Here is a 20,501-nt window from a genome sequence, read left to right as displayed (position 1 = left end):
AAGAGGTTCTTTAGTTCTTCTTTGCTTTCTGCCATTAGAGTAGTATAATCTGTACTTACATTTGATTTTTCTTTCATCAGTTATTTAGAGAATAAGACAGTTTCTGTAATTACATGGGGCTCCCCTGGTGGCTCAGATGGTAAGGAGTCTGCCCGCAATGCAGGAGACCTCTATTCGATCCTGGGGTCGGGAGGATCTCCTGGAGAAGGGAATGACAACCCACTCCAGTATTCTTGGCTGGAGAATTCCATTGGCATAGGCACTTGGTGGGTTATGGTCATCACAGAAATTTATATCATTATGTTAAGACAGTGGAAATGTTTAAGAAAGATGAAATCAGTATTCTTTATCTATATTTCAATTAACTATAGCCCACTTAACTTCGCATTCCAGGAGGTCTGGCTCTATGTGAGTGATCAGACCACTGTGGTTATTGGGGTCATTCAGATCTCTTTTGTATAGTCCTTTATGTTCTTGCCACCTCTTCTTAATATCTTCTGCTTCTGTTAGGTCCCTACCATTTCTATCCTTTATTGTGCCCATCTTTGCATGATATATTCCCTTGGTATATCTAATATTCTTGAAGAGATCTCTAGTCTTTCCAATTTTATTGTTTTCCTCTATTTCTTTGCATTGTTCATTTAGGATGGCTTTCTTATCTTTCCTTGCTGTTCTTTGGAATTCTGCATTCAGGTGGATGTATATTTCATTTTCTCCTTGGCTTTTTGCTTCTCTTCTTTTCTCAGCTATTTGTAAGGGCTCCTCAGACAACCCTTTTGCCATTTTGCATTTCTTCTTCTTGGGGATGGTTTTGATCACTGCCTCCTGTACAATGTTATGAACCTCCATCCATAGTTCTTTGGGCACTCTATCTGTCAGATCTAATCCCTTGAATCTATTTGCAATTTCACTGTATAATCATAAGGGATTTGATTTAGGTCATACCTGAATAGCCTAGTAGTTTTCCCCACTTTCTTCAATTTAAGTCTGAATTTTACAATAAGGAGTTCATGATCTGATCTTGTTTTTGCTGACTGTAGAGAGTTCTCCATTTTGGCTGCAAAGAATATAATCAATTTGATTTCAGTATTGATCATCTGGTGATGGCCATGTGTAGAGTTGTCTTTTATGTTGCTGGAGGAGTGTGTTTGCTATAACCAGTGCATTCTCTTGGCAAAGTTCTGTTAGCCTTTGCCTTGCTTCATTTTGTATTCTAAGGCCAAACATGCTTGTTATTGCAGGTATCTCTTGACTTCCTAGGTTTGCATTCCAGTCCCCTATGATGAAAAGAACATCTTTTTTTGATGTCTTAGAAAATGGTGAAGAAATTACAGCTGAGATGTTTAAAATCCTAAAAGTGATACTGTTAAAGTGCTGTACTCAGTATGCCAGCAAATTTGGAAATCTCAGCAGTGGCCACAGGACTGGAAAAGATCAGTTTTCATTCCAATTATAAAGAAAGGCAATGCCAAAGAATGTTCAAACTACTGAAAAATTATACTTATCTCACACATTAGTAGCTTCCCTAGTGGCTCAGACAGTAAAGTGTCTTCCTACAATGCTGGAGAGCTGGGTTCAATCCCTGGGTCGGGAAGATCTCCTGGAGGAGGAAATGGCAACCCACCCCAGTATTCTTGCCTGGAAAATCCCATGGTTGGAGGAACTTGGTGGGCCACAAGTCCAAGGGGTCACAAAGAGTCGGACATGACTGAGCGATTTCACTTTCACTTTCTTTCACACATTAGCAAAGTAATTCCCCAAATTCTCCAAGCTAGGCTTTAACAGTACATGAGCCAAGAACTTTCAGGTATTCAAGCTGAATTTAGAAAAGGCAGAGGAACCAGAGATCAAATTGCAAACATCAATTGGATCATAGAAAAAGCAAGAGAATTACAGAAAACATCTACTTCTGCTTTATTGACTGTGCTAAAGCCTTTGACTGTGTGGATCACAACAAACTGTGGAAAATTCTTAAAGACTTGGAAATACCAGACCACCATACCTGCCCCCAAAGAAACCTGTATGCAAGTCAAGAAGCAACAGTTAGAACCAGACATGGAAAAACAGACTGGTTCCAAATTGGGAAAGGAGTACATCAAGAGTGTACATTGTCACCCTGCTATTTAAATTTATATGCAGAATACATCATATGAAATGTTGGGTTGGATGAAGAACATGCTGGATTCAAGATTGCCGGGAGAAATATCAATAACCTCAGCTATGCAGATGACACCACCCTTATGGCAGAAAGCAAAGAGGAACTAAAGAACCTCTTGATGAAGGTGAAAGAAGGCAGTAAAAAAGCTGGCTTAAAATCAACATTCAAAAAATGAACCTCATAGCCTCTAGTCCCATCACTTCATGGTAAACAGATGGGGAAGCAATGGAAAGATTGACAAGCTTTATATTCTTGGGCTCCCAAATCACTTCAGGTAATGACTGCAGTCATGATATTAAAAGACACTTGCTCCTTGGAAGGAAAGCTATGACCAACCTAGACAGCATATTAAAAAGCAGAGACATAACTTTGCCAACAAAGCTCCATCTAGTCAAAGCTATTGTCTTTCCAGTAGTCATGTACGGATGTGAGAATTGGACCATAAAAAACTAAGCCCCCAAGAATTAATGCTTTTGAACTGTGGTGTTGAAGAAGATTCTTGATTGTCTCTTGGACAGCAAGGGGATCAAACCAGCCAATCCTAAAGGAAATCAGTCCTGAATATTCACTGGAAGGACTGATCTGAAGCTGAAGCTCCAAAGTTTGGCCACCTGCTATGAAGAGGCCACTCATTAGAAAAGACCCTGATGCTGGGAAAGATTGAAGGCAGGAGGAGACGGGCACAACAGAGGACAAGATGGTTGGATGGCATTACTGACTCAATTGACATGAGTTTGAGCAAACTCCACATAATGGTGAAGAACAGAGAAGCCTGGCATGCTGCAGTCCATGGGGTCACAAAGAGTCAGACATGGCTGATGACTGAAAAACAACAACTATAAAGGCTGTATCGTCTCTACTTTCTAAGGGTTTTGCTCACATGATGGATCAATAAAGCTATCTATAGAAATTCTATCAGTGGAACATGATTGTGATGAAAACTCGCATTGCTGAAAATATGGTAACAAAATTGTCAATGAGTTAACGGTACCAAAAGTATAGTGTGCTAAAAGATTAGCACAAAACGATTGATATAACAATGGAATTCTTAGCTTATGTTCAGCCTGAGGGTATACCGATTAGTGAAGAACACTGCCCATCATACCAAAATGAACACTGTTTTCTTGAAGAGTATCATTAGTATCTACAAATGAGAAAAATCTTATTTCTGAAAAGTCAAGGACTTACAAAATAGGCTGAAATGAAATAGTGTGTGGAATGGGCTGCCATCATGTCTCCTTCCTTGTATTCTAGAATACCTTTCTTATATTGCTGTGCTAGACCACATTGGGCTGCAAAATCACTGAATATTGTGACTGAATATTGTGCAACCATGAAATTAAAAGATGCTTGCTCCTTGGAAGAAAAGCTGTGACCAACCTAGACAGCATATTAAAAAGCAGAGACATGACTTTGCTGACAAAGGTCCATCTTGTCAAAGCTATGGTTTTTCCATTAGTCATGTATGGATGTGAGAGTTGGACCAATAAGAAAGCTGAGTGCTGAAGAATTGATGCTTTTGAACTGTGGTGTTGGAGAAGACTCTTGAGAGTCCCTTGGACTGCAAGGAGATCCAACCAGTCAATCCTGAAGGAAATCAGTCCCAAATATTCATTGGAAGCACTGATGCTGAAGGACCAATACTTTGGCCACCTAATGAGCAGAACTGACTCACTGGAAAACACCCTGATGCTGGGAAAGATTGAGGGCAGGAGGAGAAGGGGACGACAGAGGATGAGATGGTTGGATGGCATCACCGACTCAATGGACGTGAGTTTGAGCAAGTTCCATGAGTTGATGATGGACAGGGAAGCCTGGTGTACTGCAGTCCATGGGGTCACAAAGAGTTGGAGATGACTGAGTGACTGAACTGAACTGATACCACGTTGCTTGGCAGACCTGGTGGCTCAGTGGTAAAGAATCCTCCTGCCAATGCAGGAGACACAAGGGATGCAGACTGGATCCCTGGGTCAGGAAGATCCCCTGGAAGAGAAAATGGCAACACACTCAAGTATTCTTGCCCAGAAAATCCCATGGACAGAGGAGCCTGGCAATAGTCCATAGGGCACCAGACAGTGGGACATGACTGAACACATACCCTCCCCCCGCCAAAAAAAAAGTTAGTTCTAAAAAACATTGAATTTCATTTAAACAGAGGATTAAACTCTTCATCCACATGGGTGATTTCCAAAATTGCAAATAAATAAAAGTTGATATGTAAGAGGCTCTTCTCTGAGAATAGAAATGAATCAGAAGAGTAAACATTTACATTTACTTAAACCACACATTTCTAGATTCTAACACTGCCTTACCTTGGTAAGCAATAGAGCGAACAATAAAAAAAATCTAATATTTGATCTTAGGAACAAATATATAGAAGCATAGCTTGGAGAAAAGGCCATAAATATCTGCATAACTGTGTGGTGTGAGGGGAGAGCAAAGTCTCATTTCCAGGGGTATATGCCCCACTGGCTTGCCTCACTGTCATCTTCCTTTCCTGTTGACTCTATCCTCCTACCTTTTTATCTCCCTGTAGTGGCTTCCCCAGTGGCTCAGACAGTAAAGCGTCTGCCTGCATTGCAGGAGACCTGGGTTCAATCCCTGGGTCAGGAAGATCTCCTGGAGAAGGAAATGGCAACCCACTCCAGTATTCTTGCCTGGGAAATCCCATGGATGGAGGAACCTGGTGAGCCACAAGCCCAAGGGGTCCAAAGAGTTGGACAGGACTGAGCGACTTCACTTTCACTTTCTTTCACCTCACAGATAGGTAGGCAGATAAGTAGATAGGTAGATAGATGATAGATAGGCAGATAAAATGAAGATTAACATCATTCTTGCAGAGGAATCCCTGGATATGATGATGAAGGAGCAGAGGCAAGTTTCCTTCTTTCTGTTTTAACAAAGAAGCCAAAAAAGGAATCAATTTGACTCAATCTCCTTTAAAGGCTAGAGTGATTTTGCTGCTCAGAGCTTACAAAACATCTTTATTGAAGCAAAGGAAATGGAATCTTCAGATTTTGTGAAGGAGGAATAATCATAGGCTGGGAGAAGGTAAAGAGAAAGATGGCTGCATTTTAAAATTCTACTTCATGATTTTTGCATTTAACAAACTTGCCTGCTTAGGGACTTCCCTGGAGGTCCATTGGTTAAGACCCTGCCTTCTAGTATAGGGGTGTAATGCTATCCCTGGCCAAGAGGCTATTATCCCATATGTCTCGGGGCCAAAAAACCAAAACATAACACAGAATTAATATTGTAACAATTCAATAAATACTTTAAAAATGTTCCACATCAAAAAACCTTTAGAAAACAAAGCTTACCAGCTTAGACGATAACTAAACTGGCACGACATAGATGGCACAGGCTCTCATAAGCAATAAACTTTAGATTTTGATAAAAAGGCAAGTCAGATTTATGTTAGCATAAGCCTTATTTTAGGGTGACATCTAAAACACGTATATTCCCCTGTAACTCAGGTAAAGAGATCTGCCTGCAAGGCAGTAGACCCAAGTTTGATTCCTGGGTCAGTAAGATTCCCTGGAGAAGAAAATGCAATCCACACTACCATTCTTGCCTGGAGCATTCCATGGACAGAGGAGCCTGGGAGGCTAGAGTCCATGAGGTCGCAAGAGTCGGATACGCTTAGTAACTAAACAACCACTAATCCATGTGACTCACGGAGGGTCCTATAAGTTTCACCTTAAATGTTTGTTCCATTGAGTGATTTTTTCCTGGTCCATGCTGCTGCTTCTGGTAAGTCACTTCAGTCGTATCCGACTCTGTGCGACCCCATAGACGGCAGCCCACCAGGCTTCCCTGTCCCTGGGATTCTCCAGGCAAGAACACTGGAGTGGGTTGCCATTTCCTTCTCCAAGGCATGAAGTTGAAAAGTGAAAGTGAAGTTGCTCAGTCCTGGTCCATAGACTATATTATTTCTCCCACTTTTATGTATTATTTTATAACATTTCTATTTCCATATTGAATACTATCATAAGTTTATAGTCACTTATTTAATGCATATGTTTAATAATAAAGTCTAAAAACTCTTTGAACAAAGACATTTCTTTTTACTTTCCTGTAGTGTTCCAGCACAATAGTAAAAATCTTGACACATAGTAGGTGCTCAACCAAGAGTTAAAAATACAATGCAAAGATACAACTCAGTTAATCCTTGACTGAAAATAAATGTTGGTTATCACTTAGAAACAAGAAGCTTAGCTACTAAACATTTCCTTTTTCCCCAATAGCTATTACAGGGCTTCCATGGTGGCTCAGTGGTAAAGAATCTGTCTGCCAATGCAGGAGACATGGGTTCATGGGTTCAATCCCTAGGTCAGGAAGATCCCCTGGAGAAGGAAATGGCAACCCACTCCAGTATTCTTATCTGGGAAATCCCATGGACAGAGGAGCCTGGGGGGCTACAGTCCATGGGGTCTCAAAAGAGCCAGACATGACTTAGCAACTAAACAACAAAAACAGTAATACCTATTACAAAGCTTTTGATTCACTATTTTCCTAAAACAAATTAATGATGTCTCTATTGCTTCAACTCTTTGTCATTTATTATCTCCACAAATATTTATCAAGGTAGGATTGCTTCTGATTCAAATCTAGAGACATTTGTTTATATTTAATTAGTTGATAGACTTTCAAAGTATCTTGAAGTTAAGATTCTACAGAGTATTTTTATGACACTTTTATTTAGCCTATTGTTGGTATTCCTGTTTTTTGTATTATCAAGTCCAATTATCAGTGATGGGATTTGGGAGAGTTGTTTCATCAGTGTATAATATTAGTAGAGAATATAAAAGTTTCCAATCATTCTGTAATAAAAATTCATAGGCCTCGAAATCATGCAATTATAGTTTGTAAGTCATTTCTTTGTCTAAATGACTTTGAGTAAGTTTCAATCCCTCTGAGCCACTTTTCTCACATATAAAGTGAAGGTCAATAAAACTGGACATAAAGCACTGTGTATAAATGACTCGCACATTGCAGGAACTCAGATTGTGTATGTGTGTGTGTGTGTGTGCACTCAAACATACACATATGTATCAAAGCATGCAGGTATATATAAACAGAAGTCAACACATCTTGAAATCCTTTTCAAATGTTGAATATTTGAAATCAATTTATAAGCTAACATCTAGTTCACTATTTTATTAATTCATTTATTTATTCATTCATTCACTTATTTATACATTTATTCCACAAGCACGTGTTGATTGCCTGCTAATTTCCTTAGTTATTATACATACAGCAATAAATAAGCCCCTTTTTTGCATTGAGAAGCTCACAGTTTTGGATGTAATCATACATGTAAGTAAATAATTACAATATCATGATATGATATTAGAATATAAATAAAACAAAGTACTATAGGAGTGTTTACCTGGAAGAACTAGTATTGTGCCAACTCAAATGATGAATATTGGGCATAACATTTGGAGGTGAGTCACAGACAGTTACAGAGAGGCTTCTCTGGTGGCTCAGACAGTAAAGCGTCTGTCTGCAACGTGGGAGACCTGGGTTCAGTCCCTGGGTCAGGAAGATCCCCTGGATAAGAAAATGGCAACCCACTCCAATACTCTTGCCTGGAAAATCCCACGGACAGAGGAACCTGGTAGGCTACAGTCCATGGGGTTGCAAAGGGTCGGACACGCCTGAGCGACTTTTCTTTTTTCTTTCACAGAGAGTTAATCAAATCAGCAGCACCAAGCAAATATTTACTGAGAATAATGGTTATATAATAGCACATGTTTTTCTAGTTCATAAGCTGTCTCTTAGTTGTAGGTAAACATATTAATTTTGGTCTTTTTGCAAGAATAAATGATTTGTGATCGTGTGTGTGTGTGTGTGAACATATGGGAGTATATGTTGCTATATAACACTGGCTATTATCTATATCAGAAGAAAAAATATTAATCATGATAGTTACTGGAGCTTATTTGCAAAACACGCCTATTTAAATTTAAAAGGTCCTTTATGAAACAATTTCATGTGTGTGTGTCTGTATGTCTGTGTGTCTATCATAGTATGAAGAGCTTGGGTTGTCCTCGGACACCTTCAAACATGTGGACATTGCCTGGATCTAGAGTTATGTGCTTTACTTCCCACCTACCATCAATAGATGCAGCGCAGAATGAGTCCTGTAGTCTCAACCTACTTGAAGTTCAATCGTGTATCTGAGTCGCGTTGGAGAGGTTATTTCCAGAAACCAGGTTTTCAGCCTTAAGCAAGTCTTCAAACATTGTATTCAATAATTATGCTAAGAAACATGATGCTTAATAGAGTGCTAAGCAGCTATTATGAAACAAAGAAATGTAAAAAAACATGATTTCTGGCATTTGAAAGTTTATTCAAAAGAAACTTTAATATAAAATCATTATTCTCTCTTTCAGCCTCTGTGTGATGTCAGTGAACGTCATTAGAATTCCAGAAGCACATGAATAAGAGAAAGTATTTCTCTATGATTATTTTTACAATATTTTCTGCGATTTTTTTCCCTCAATTATACATCTACATAGGGAGAACAGAACTGGGTTACAGTTCAGCACATATTTATGAAAAGAAAGTACTCAAGACTCAAATCTTAAACATAATTTTATATTATCTTACCAAGTGAATAATCAAGTCCTGTCGTTATGCTCACTGTTGGATGCTAAATGAATGAGGAAATTTACAGTTGCATGGAGGATGCTGACAAACACACGACGAAAATACAAAAGGCAGTAAAATTTTTCAGAGTTTGTAAGCAATAAATATGTTCAGATTTGAGTATTAGATAGCTCTAGCCCTGGCTTCCCTGGTGGCTCAGACAGCAAAGCGTCTGCCTGCAATGTGGGAGACCAGGGTTCGATCCCTGGGTTGTGAAGATCCCCTGGAGAAGGAAATGGCAACCCATTCCAGTACTCTTGCCTGGAAAACTCCATGGACTGAGAGGCTCCTCAGAGCCTGGTAGGCTACAGTCCATGGGGTTGCAAAGAGACGGACACGACTGAGAGACTTCACTTCATTTCACTAGCTCTAGCAGAAGGATAAGAAAGTGAAGTAATACTAAAATAAAATGAAAAGTAGAAACTAAAGTGTAGGAAGATAACCCCCACAAATGAAAGGAAAATACAAGAAATGCTTAAAGCAAAACATAAGGTGAACAACTCAGTCAGGGTTCCTGGCCTGAGGCAACCATGGACACTGTAGAACTATTCCTCAAAGACTCAGCAGTAAAGAATCCACCTGCAAATGCAGGAGATGTGGGTTCAATCCCTGGGTCAGGAAGATCCCCTGGAGGAGGAAATGACAACCCACTCTATTATTCTTGCCTGAGAAATTCCATGGACAGAGGAACCTGGCAGGCTACATTCCATGGGGTCTCAGAATCAGACATGACTGAGCAACCGAGCACTGAGCAAGATAAGTGTAAGAGAGATGAATGCAGCTACTGGGGCTTACTTTTTGTTCATTTAATATGAATCATTTAATATGGCCAGGGGAAAAGAGGATGTAAGGCAGGGAGACTAGCAAAAAACAAACAACTGAAAATATGCTATCCATCAGAACCTGAAATATTTACCAGATTATGAAACACTGCTTCTCTCCTCTTGGCATTTACATCTCTACCACTTCCTTTTGTAAACCTCTGTTTACTATTTGTCAGGGTTTACTGTTTGGTTTACTATTTGTCAAGACAAGCACTGGAGCATAAAAACAACAACTGTCAAATCTTTCTGCTCCTGAAGAGTAAAAAGGGACTTCCCTGGCAGTCCAGTGCTTCAGACTTCAAACTTCCAGTGCAAGACGTGCAGATTTGATCTCTGGTTGGGGAACTAAGACCCCATATGCCATGCAGTGGTGCCAATATTTTTTTTAATTAAAAATAAACAAAAATAAGAGAATAAAGTTTCCAGCTATGAAAATGTGGTACTATTTGAAGAACATAAAGAAAAGAAAGAATATATGAATGGGTGTTTTAAAGTAACCAGATTAGACCCAAAAGGGAATCACTCAAGCAAAAAAGAAAACTGAGTTTGCTAGTCCCATTCTCCCAGCAATGGAAGGCCGGAGACAACCCGCTGGCGCTTGTCTGCTCAGCACAGGTTACCTCCCTCAGCTCCAATATATAGCTGCAATACAAGGAAAGCAAAAAAGCTAGAGAGTTCCAGAAAAACATCTACTTTTGCTTTATTGACTACTCCAAAGCCTTTGCCTGTGTGGATCACCACAAACTGTGAAAAATTCTTAAAGAGATGGGAATACCAGACCACTGACCTGCCTCTTGAGAAACCTGTATCCAGGTCACAAAGCAACAGTTAGAACTGGACATGGAAAAAAGTAAATAAATAAAAAAAAATACAAAAAAAAAAGAACTGGACATGGAACAATGGACTGGTTCCAAATAGGGAAAGGAGTACATCAAGGCTGTATATTGTCACCCTGCTTATTTAACTTATATGTAGAGTACATCATGAGAAACGCTAGGCTGGATGAAAAACAAGCTAGAATTAAGATTGCCAGGAAAAATATCAATAACCTCAGATATGCAGATGACATCACCCTTATGACAGAAAGATCCTCTTTCTGGAAGTTCTTTATAAAGTTCCTCTTCATAAAAGTGAAAGAGGAGAGTGAAAAAGTTGGCTTAAAACTCAACATTCTGAAAACTAAGATCATTGCATCCAGTCCAATCACTTCATGGCAAATAGATGGGGAAACAATGGAAACACTGACAGACTATTTTCTTGGGATCCAAAATCACTGTATGGTTATTACAGCCATGAAATTAAAAGCCATTTTTAATTGATATTTTAAAGAGAGAGTATCAAAATAAAGAGGAAAATACTCTTTATTTTAAGTAATACATTTATCAGTCTTAATCAAACCACATACGATCCCCATTAAATTCTAGCCTACTCTGACAGAATACTGAAAAATTATTTTCATAGTACCATTTTTTTTTTTTTACTTACTGTTGCAACTACCTCCATAACCTGCTTCTTGGAAGAAAAGCTATGAAAAAACTAGACAACATATTAAAAAGCACAGACATTACTTTGCCAACAAAGGTCCCTTTAAAAGCTATGGTTTTTCCAGTAGTCAACTATGGACGTGAGATTTGGACTATAAAGAAATCTGAATGCCAAAGAATTGATGTCTTTGAACTGTTGTGTTGGAGAAGACTCTTGCAAGTCCCTTGAACTGCAAGGAGATACAACCTGTCAATCTTAAAGGCAAGCAATCCTGAATATTCATTTGAAGGACTGATGCTGAAGCTTAAATTCCAATAATTTGGCCACCTGATATGAAGAACCAACTCATGGGAAAAAAAACCCTGATGCTGGGAAAGACTGAAGGCATGAAGAGAAGGGGAAGACAGAGGATGAAATGGTTGGATGGCATCACTGATGCGATGGGCATGAGTTTACATAGACTCCAGTAGTTGGTGATGGACAAGGAGGCCTGGCAAACTGCAGTCATGGGGTCGCAAGGAGTTGGACAGAACTGAGCCACTGAACTGAACTGAATTGAACTGAACCCTGCTCTAACCAAGCAGCAAACTCCCTACTCAATTTTTTATATAAAATCCTGTTCTTGTATTCAGTTCAGTTCAGTTCAGTCTCTCAGTCGTGTCTGACTCTTTGCGACCCCATGAAATGCAGCACACCAGGCCTCCCTGTCCATCACCAACTTCTGGAGTTCACCCAAACCCATGTCCATTGAGTCGGTGATGCCATCCAACCATCTCATCTTCTGTTGTCCCCTTGTCCTCCTGCCCTCAATCTTTCCCAGCATCAGGGTCTATTCAAATGAGTCAACTCTTTGCATCAGGTGGCCAAAGTATTGGAGCTTCAGGTTCAAAATCAGTCCTTCCAATGAACACCCAGGACTGAACTCCCTTAGGATAGACTGGTTGGATCTCCTTGCAGTCCAAGGGACTCTCAAGACTCTTCTGCAACACAACAGTTCAAAGGCATCAATTCTTTGGCACTCAGCTTTCTTTATAGTCCAACTCTCAAATCCATACATAACTACTGGAAAAAAAAGTAGCCTTGACTAGACGGACCTTTGTTGACAAAGTAATGTCTCTGCTTTTGAATATGCTATCTAGGTTGGTCATAACTTTCCTTCCAAGGACTAAGCGTCTTTTAATTTCATGGCTGCAGTCACCATCTGCAGTGATTTTGGAGCCCCCAAAAATAAACTCTGACACTGTTTCCACTGTTTTCCTATCTATTTGCCATGAAGTGATGGGACCAGATGCCATGATCTTAGTTTTCTGAATGTTGAGCTTTAAGCCAACTTTTTCACTCTCCACTTTCACCTTCATCAAGAGGCTCTTTAGTTTTTCTTCACTTTCTGCCATAAGAGTGGTGTCATCTGCATATCTAAGGTTATTGATATTTCACCCAGCAATCCTGATTCCAGCTTATGCTTTCTCTAGCCCAGCTTTTCTCATGATGTACTCTGCATATAAGTTAAATAAGCAGGGTGACAGTATACATCCTCGATGTACTCCTTTTCCTATTTGGAACCAGTCTGTTGTTCCATGCCCAGTTCTAACTGTTGCTTCCTGACCTGCATATATGTTTCCCAAGAGGCAGGTCAGGTGGTCTGATATCCCCACCTCCTACAGAATTTTCCACAGTTTATTGTGATCCAGACAGTCAAAGGCTTTGGCATAGTCAATAAAGTAGAAACAGATGGTTTTCTAGAGCTCTCTTGCTTTTTCCAGCAATTGTTGGCAATTTCATCTCTGGTTCCTCTGCCTTTTCCAAAACCAGCTTGAACATCAGGAAGTTCACAGTTCATGTATTGCTGAAGCCTGGCTTGGAGAATTTTCAGCATTACTTTACCAGCGTGTGAGATGAGTGCAATTGTGCAGTAGTTTGAGCATTCTTTGGCATTGCCTTTCTTTGAGATTGGAATGAAAACTGATCTTTTCAAGTCCTGTGGCCACTGCTGAGTTTTCCAAGTTTGCTGACATATTGAGTGCAGCACTTTCACAGCATCATCTTTTAGGATTTGAAATAGCTCAACTGGAATTCCATCACCTCCACTAGCTTTGTTCGTAGTGATGCTTCCTAAGGCCCACTTGACTTCACATTCCAGGATGTCTGGCTCTAGGTGAGTGTTAGTGATCATACCATCATGATTATCTGGGTCGTGAAGATCTTTTGTGTACAGTTTTTCTGTGTATTCTTGCCATGTATTCTTAATGGCTTTTGCTTCTGTTAGGTCCATACCATTTCTGTCTTTTATTGAGCCCATCTTTGCATGAAAAATTTCCCTTGGTATCTCTAAGTTTCTTGAGGAGATCTCTAGTCTTTCCTGTTCTATTGTTTTCCTCTTTTTCTTTGCACTGTCACTGAGGAAGACTTTCTTATCTCTCCTTGCTATTCTTTGGAACTCTACATTCCAATGGGCATATCTTTCCTTTTCTCCTTTGCTTTTTGCTTCCCTTCTTTTCACAGCTATTTGTAAGGCCTCATCAGACAGCCATTTTTCTTTATTTTTAAATTTATTTATTTTAATTGGAGGCCAATTACTTTACAATATTGTATTGGTTTTGCCATACATCAACATGAATCCACCTCAGGTGTACACTTCAGATCAGATCAGTCGCTCAGTCATGTCCGACTCTTTGCGACCCCATGAATCCCAGCACGCCAGGCCTCCCTGTCCATCACCAACTCCCGGAGTTCACCCAGACTCACGTCCATCGAGTCAGTGATGCCATCCAGCCATTTCATCCTCTGACGTCCCCTTCTCCTCCTGCCCCCAATCCCTCCCAGCATCAGAGTCTTTTAAAGGAGTCAACTCTTCGCATGAGGTGGCCAAAGTACTGGAGTTTCAGCTTTAGCATCATTCCTTCCAAAGAAATCCTAAGGCTGATCTCCTTCAGAATGGACTGGTTCGATCTCCTTGCAGTCCAAGGGACTCTCAAGACTCTTCTCCAACACCACAGTTCAGAAGCATCAATTCTTCGGCACTCAGCCTTCTTCACAGTCCAACTCTCACATCCATACATGACCACAGGAAAAACCATAGCCTTGACTAGATGGACCTTTGTTGGCAAAGTAATGTCTCTGCTTTTGAATATGCTATCTAGGCTGGTCATAACTTTCCTTCCAAGGAGTAAGCGTCTTTTAATTTCATGGCTGCAGTCACCATCTGCAGTGATTTTGGAGCCCAGAAAAATAAAGTCTGACACTGTTTCCACTGTTTCCCCCTCTATTTCCCATGAAGTGATGGGACTGGATGCCATGATCTTCGTTTTCTGAATGTTGAGCTTTAAGCCAACTTTTTCACTCTCCGCTTTCACTTTCATCAAAAGGCTTTTTAGCTCCTCTTCACTTTCTGCCATAAGGGTGGTGTCATCTGCATATCTGAGGTTATTGATATTTCTCCCGGCAATCTTGATTCCAGCTGTGTTTCTTCCAGTCAAGCTTTCTCATGATGTACTCTGCATATAAGTTAAATAAACAGGGTGACAATATACAGCCTTGACGAACTCCTTTTCCTATTTGGAACCAGTCTGTTGTTCCATGTCCAGTTCTAACTGTTGCTTCCTGACCTGCATACAAATTTCTCAAGAGGCAGATCGGGTGGTCTGGTATTCCTATCTCTTTCAGAATTTTCCACAGTTTATTGTGATCCACACAGTCAAAGGCTCTGGCATAGTCAATAAAGCAGAAACAGATGCTTTTCTGGAACTCTCTTGCTTTTTCTATGATCCAGCGGATGTTGGCAATTTGACCTCTGATTCCTCTGCCTTTTCTAAAACCAACTTGAACATCAGGAAGTTCACGGTTCACATATTGCTGAAACCTGGCTTGGAGAATTTTCAGCATTACTTTACTAGTGTGTGAGATGAGTGCAATTGTGCGGTAGTTTGAGCATTCTTTGGCACTGCCTTTCTATGGGATTGGAATGAAAACTGACCTTTTCCAGTCCTGTGGCCACTGCTGAGTTTTCCAAATTTGCTGGCATATTGAGTGCAGCACTTTCACAGCATCATCTTTCAGGATTTGAAAGAGTTCAACTGGAATTCCATCACCTCCACTAGCTTTGTTCGTAGTGATGCTTTCTAAGGCCCACTTGACTTCACATTCCAGGATGTCTGGCTTTAGGTCAGTGATCACACCATCGTGATTATCTGGGTCGTGAAGATTGTTTTTGTACAGTTCTTCTGTGTGTTATTGCCATCTCTTTTTAATATCTTCTGCTTCTGTTAGGTCCATACCATTTCTGTCCTTTATCGAGCTCATCTTTGCATGAAATGTTCCTATGGTATCTCTGATTTTCTTGATGAGATTCCTAGTCTTTCCCATTCTGTTGTTTTTGTTCCCAATCCTGAACCCCCTCCCACCTCCTTCCCCATACCATCCCTCTGGGTCATCTTTCTTTTTTGCATTTCTTTTTCTTGGGGATGGTCTTGATTCCTGTCTCCTGTACAATGTCACAAACCTCTGTTCATAGTTCATCCAGCACTCTGTCTATCAGATCTAGTCCCTTAAATCTATTTCTAACTTCCACTATATAGTCATAAGGGATTTGATTTAGGGCATACCTGAATGGTCTAGTGGTTTTCCCTGTTTTCTTCAATTTCAGTGTTAATTTGGCAATAAGGAGTTCATGATCTGAGCCACAGTCAGCTCCCGGTTTTGTTTTTGCTGTCTGTATAGAGCTTCTCCATCTTTGGCTGCAAAGAATATAATCAATCTGATTTTTTGTCAACCATCTGGTGATGTCCATGTGTAGAGTCTTCTCTTGTGTTGTTGGAAGAGGGTGTTTGCTATGACCAGTGCATTCTCTTGGCAAAACTCTATTAGCCTTTGCCCTGCTTCATTCTGTACTCCAAAGCCAAATTTGCCTGTTACTCCAGGTGTTTTTGGACTTCCTACTTTTGCATTCCAGTCCCCTATAATGAAATGGACATCTTTCTTGGGTATTAGTTCTAGAAGGTCTTGTAGGCCTTCATAGAACCGTTCAACTTCAGCTTATTCAGTGTTACTGGTCAGGGCATAGACTTGGATTACCATGATATTCAATGGTTTGCCTTGGAAATGAACAGAGATTATGGAAGGACTGATGCTGAAGCTCCAATACTTTGGCCACCTAATGTGAAGAGACAACTTATTGGAAAAGACCCTGATTTGGGTAAAGTTCGAAGGCAGGAGAAGAAGGGGGTGACAGAGGATGAGGTGGTTGCATAGCACCACTGACTCAATGGACATGAGTTTGAGTAAACTCCAGGAGCTGGTGATGGACAGGGAGGCCTGGCATGCTGCAGTCCATGGGGCTGCAAAGAGTCAGACACAACTGCCAACTGAACTGAACTGAATTAGTGACTGAACAACAACAATCTAGAAACACCCTTTTGTAAATAGTCCTTTATTTATATTGTCTTCAAATGATCCAAAGCCTTGTGCCAAGAACCTAATGGAAACATGTGGCAAATGTTTCCAGGACATTCACCTAAGCTTTAATAAAAGAAATTCCATTCTTATCGGTTTTCCATCTTGGGTTGATGAGGAGTACTATGACTAATTTTAATTAAGTGAGTAGTATGCTCTTTGGCACTTACCTGTCAGCACAGCTTACCTCCTAAATATTTGCTCTATATCAAATATATAGCTAGCAGTCACACATATAAAATTTAATACTGTCTTTAATGTACATACCTGTAAGTATAGTTTCCCTATCTTGTGAGTTAATCAAGGCTAGGTATCAGCTTTCACTCATAGTTGGTATAATAGAGCTCAAATATTTGTTCCATGAATGCATAAAAGAAAGAATGAATCAATGAATATATTGCCTAAAAGTTAATGTTTCCAAGCAAATGATTTACATTTTTTAAAAGACAAAAGAATTGATTTTTATGGTCAACAAAATGTGACTTTGCTGATTATTCATTTTCACTAAACTCTTGAGTTAACATGAGCTTCCTGTTTAAACAAGATCTCTATATCTCAACATCTAGGGAATGCCATTAATTTCTCTTACTTTCCCTTTTGTGTTTCCCTACCTTACTTATTAAACCAAGACCACATCTAGGTGAGGTAAGAAGGATCAACCTATTTTGGAATCAGAATTTGCATTGACTATTTTTAATGAATATCCTGGTCAAGTTCAAAATTAAGGTCTGAGCAAGGGCACCATAATGAGGCTTCTCTATTCCATTGCTAGATTGCATTGTTATTGATGTTCCTTATATAACATGAAACATCAACTCTGATTAAAGAATATTTTACTCAGAATAGCATTTCATTAAAAAGGAAAAAAATGCTAATACAAAAACACCTTACCAATTTTAGGGATGAAGTAAATTATTTTGTGTTCATGGACAAAAGTCTCCTTAATTGATTTTATTTTAAAAAGTGTTCTTTAACTTTACTTTTCTTTCTTTATTAAATTACATTTGAATGGATTTTACAAAAATTCAAATTCTACTTTTCCTAGACTATTAGCCCCCCTTTTTTTTTGGGTGGGGAGGGGGTGGGCTGACAAATGACTATATAACCAACAAAGCACTGTGCAGAGATTTAACCTAAGAAAAAAATTCTTGACTTTAGATAAATTATGCATTGTCTTTAGGAGTCCAAAGAAATTGGAGAAAAGCTATTGTGTTTGTTTACATGGTATAATGCAATTTTTAAAATGTCTTTCAAAAGATGCTGTTACAACCAATAAATTGATTTCACACATGAACAAACAGTTGTGGGCATGATCTGAAAAACACAGCTTTGCCAGAGCTAACATTTCCTAAAACCACACAGCATACCTGACACCGTCCTAACATTTACATCCATTCCTCTCTTTGCATCCTCTCAGCAACCTTGTGAATTAGATTATCTCTCTGATTTTATAGATAAGAAAACTAAGGCTTAAGCAAATTACCGCCTAAGGTCACACATGATTGAAGCACCTGAGCTGGGATTTGAACCAAAAACAGTGGGTCCAAAGCCCAAGCACCCCATGATTTCAGCTGCAAGAATTCAGAGCATCCTTTATGTCCATATTAGATGTGTGTCTTCACTGCAAAGGTTTATGCAAACACTTTCTGACAACACTTTACGTAATTCCTTGGATTGGCATCATCAGCCTCTGTGCACACAGATGAGTGATCTCTGGGGTTCACTCTGCTTCGCTAGTGTAATCACAAGGCTCAAGTCATCAGTGGTTTTTTTTCTTGAGGGAGAGAGTGGGGCAATGAAGTCTTCAGTTTAGGAGAGTAGACTTTTTGTTGTTTAGTTGTTAAGTCATATCCAACACTTTTGTGACCCCCATGGACTGTAGTCCATCACATTCCTCTCTGTCCATGAAATTTCCCAAGCAAAAATATTGGAGTGGGTTGCCATTTCCTAATCCAGGGGATCTTCACAACCCAGGGATTGAATCCATGTCTTCTGCACTGGCAGACAGATTCTTGACCACTGGGTCACCAGTCTCTAGATTTGTTAGTGGCTTATTTTTGTTTTGCTGTGTATCCTTCATCCTCTATTAGGTGATTCTCTGGCACATATGTGTTTAAAAGATAAGGGTGGGACAAAAGTAACTGCAGTTTTGAGGATGAGTATTAAATCATTATAACTAGGCTCAAACATATTTTTATTAATCAAAAAAGGAACAATTACAATCGATACATTTTTGCAGAGAAATAAGTTGTTTTATACCTGTAGTGTAAAAATCAGAGTTTCAGGATTCCACAAACTCTTGGAAAGCATTTTCTGCATCTTGCTGGTTGTAGAAACCTTTTTTCTGGCAAAAAGTTGCTGAGATACTTGAAGAAGTGGTATTCCATTGTTGAGAGTTCAGGTGAATATGGTGGATGAAACAAAACTTTGTAGCCCAATTCTTTCAACTTCTGAAGCATTGGTTGTGCCATGTGCATTCAAGCATTATCTTGGAGAAGAATTGGGCCCTTTCTGTTGACCAATGCCAGCTGCAGACATTGCAGTTTTTGGTGCATCTTATTGATTTGCTGAGCACACTTCTCAGATGTAATGGTTTTGTCAGGATTCAGAAAGCTATAGTAGTTCAGACAGACAACAGACCAGCAAACAGTGACCATGACTTTGTGTGTGTGTAGGTTTGTCTTTAGGAAGTGCTTTGGAGCTTCTCCTCAGTCTAATCATTGAGCTGGCCATCCTATAAAATCCAGTTGTCCTATAAAATCCACTTTTTGTCACATGTCACAATCTGATGGTTCATTGTTGTTTCATAGAATAAGAGAAGATAGCACTTCAGAATGATGATTGTTTTCATTTTCAGTCAGCTCTTGAGGCAACCACTTACTGAGTTTTCTCACCTTTTCAATTTGCTTCAAATGCTGAATGACTAATCTAGAATGGCTGACATTGAGTTTTTTGGCAACTTCTCGTGTAGTTGTAAGAAGATCACTGCTCTCCAGCCCCTCAGTTTCTGATTCAGCACACGTGGGATGGAACCTGAGAATCTGCATCTCTATTAAGACTCCACTCTCGGAGATACACTGCCTCAGTGCATCCCTCAGCAAGAAAATTCTCAAGAAGGATTCTAGCCAAAACTTCCTTTCTTCATGTATCTTTGATAACTAAGGAGACCTTTCTGAGTCAGAACCCCTCACTTCTACTGACTAGCTCACTGGGTAGGCTTATGTACTACAAGCTTTAAAGTGAGCAAAATATAAAACCCATCATCCTGGCTGGGAAAGTACAGCCCAACCTTCCAAGATCTGGCATTTCCATGTGATCCTTACCTCACATAAGCGTTTAACGAACATTGTTTAATTAATCTCATGGGGAAGGTGGACTTTAAAAGCTAGTAAGTCAAGATGCCTCACTTTGGGTTTTTCCAAGAAACAAGTATACAAAGATGAAATAGTATGATGAAAAGGAGATGTAGCATGGGCATTTCTACGCAAATCAACTTTGTGAATGATGTCACCAAGCCTATGCCAATATGCATAGATTTGTTTGCTCCTAAGCTTTTTGCATCTTTAGTCTGGTTGCTATGAATGCAACCCAGAATCTGGAAGGCTGGAAGGAGTCACCTAATCCAACTGGCCAAGTCGCTTTCCTCTTTATGTTTCCTTTCCCCTCCCAGAGCCTACATTCTGAAAGACTGTGGCTACTACTGGCTCATTTTCCCATGCACACAACATTCAGTGTTGTCAGGATTCCTGTGCCAAAGCATAGGACTGGGGCTACCTTTGTGTAGAGTCTGAGAAGACTGGGGAGGACTCAGGAATGCCTGTTTCTTCCTGTGTGGACACCAAGCTGAAGCTCAGTTACTGTGCTGCTGAGAACAGCTACATTCTTTAGTGATTGGCTGTGGCTTCTGCTATTTAGTCATTAAGTCACGT

The sequence above is a fragment of the Bos javanicus genome, chromosome 1 (genome assembly GCF_032452875.1).
Source record: "Bos javanicus breed banteng chromosome 1, ARS-OSU_banteng_1.0, whole genome shotgun sequence".
Classification (NCBI taxonomy): Eukaryota; Metazoa; Chordata; class Mammalia; order Artiodactyla; family Bovidae; genus Bos; species Bos javanicus.
Note: the sequence above shows the minus strand (reverse complement) of the source record.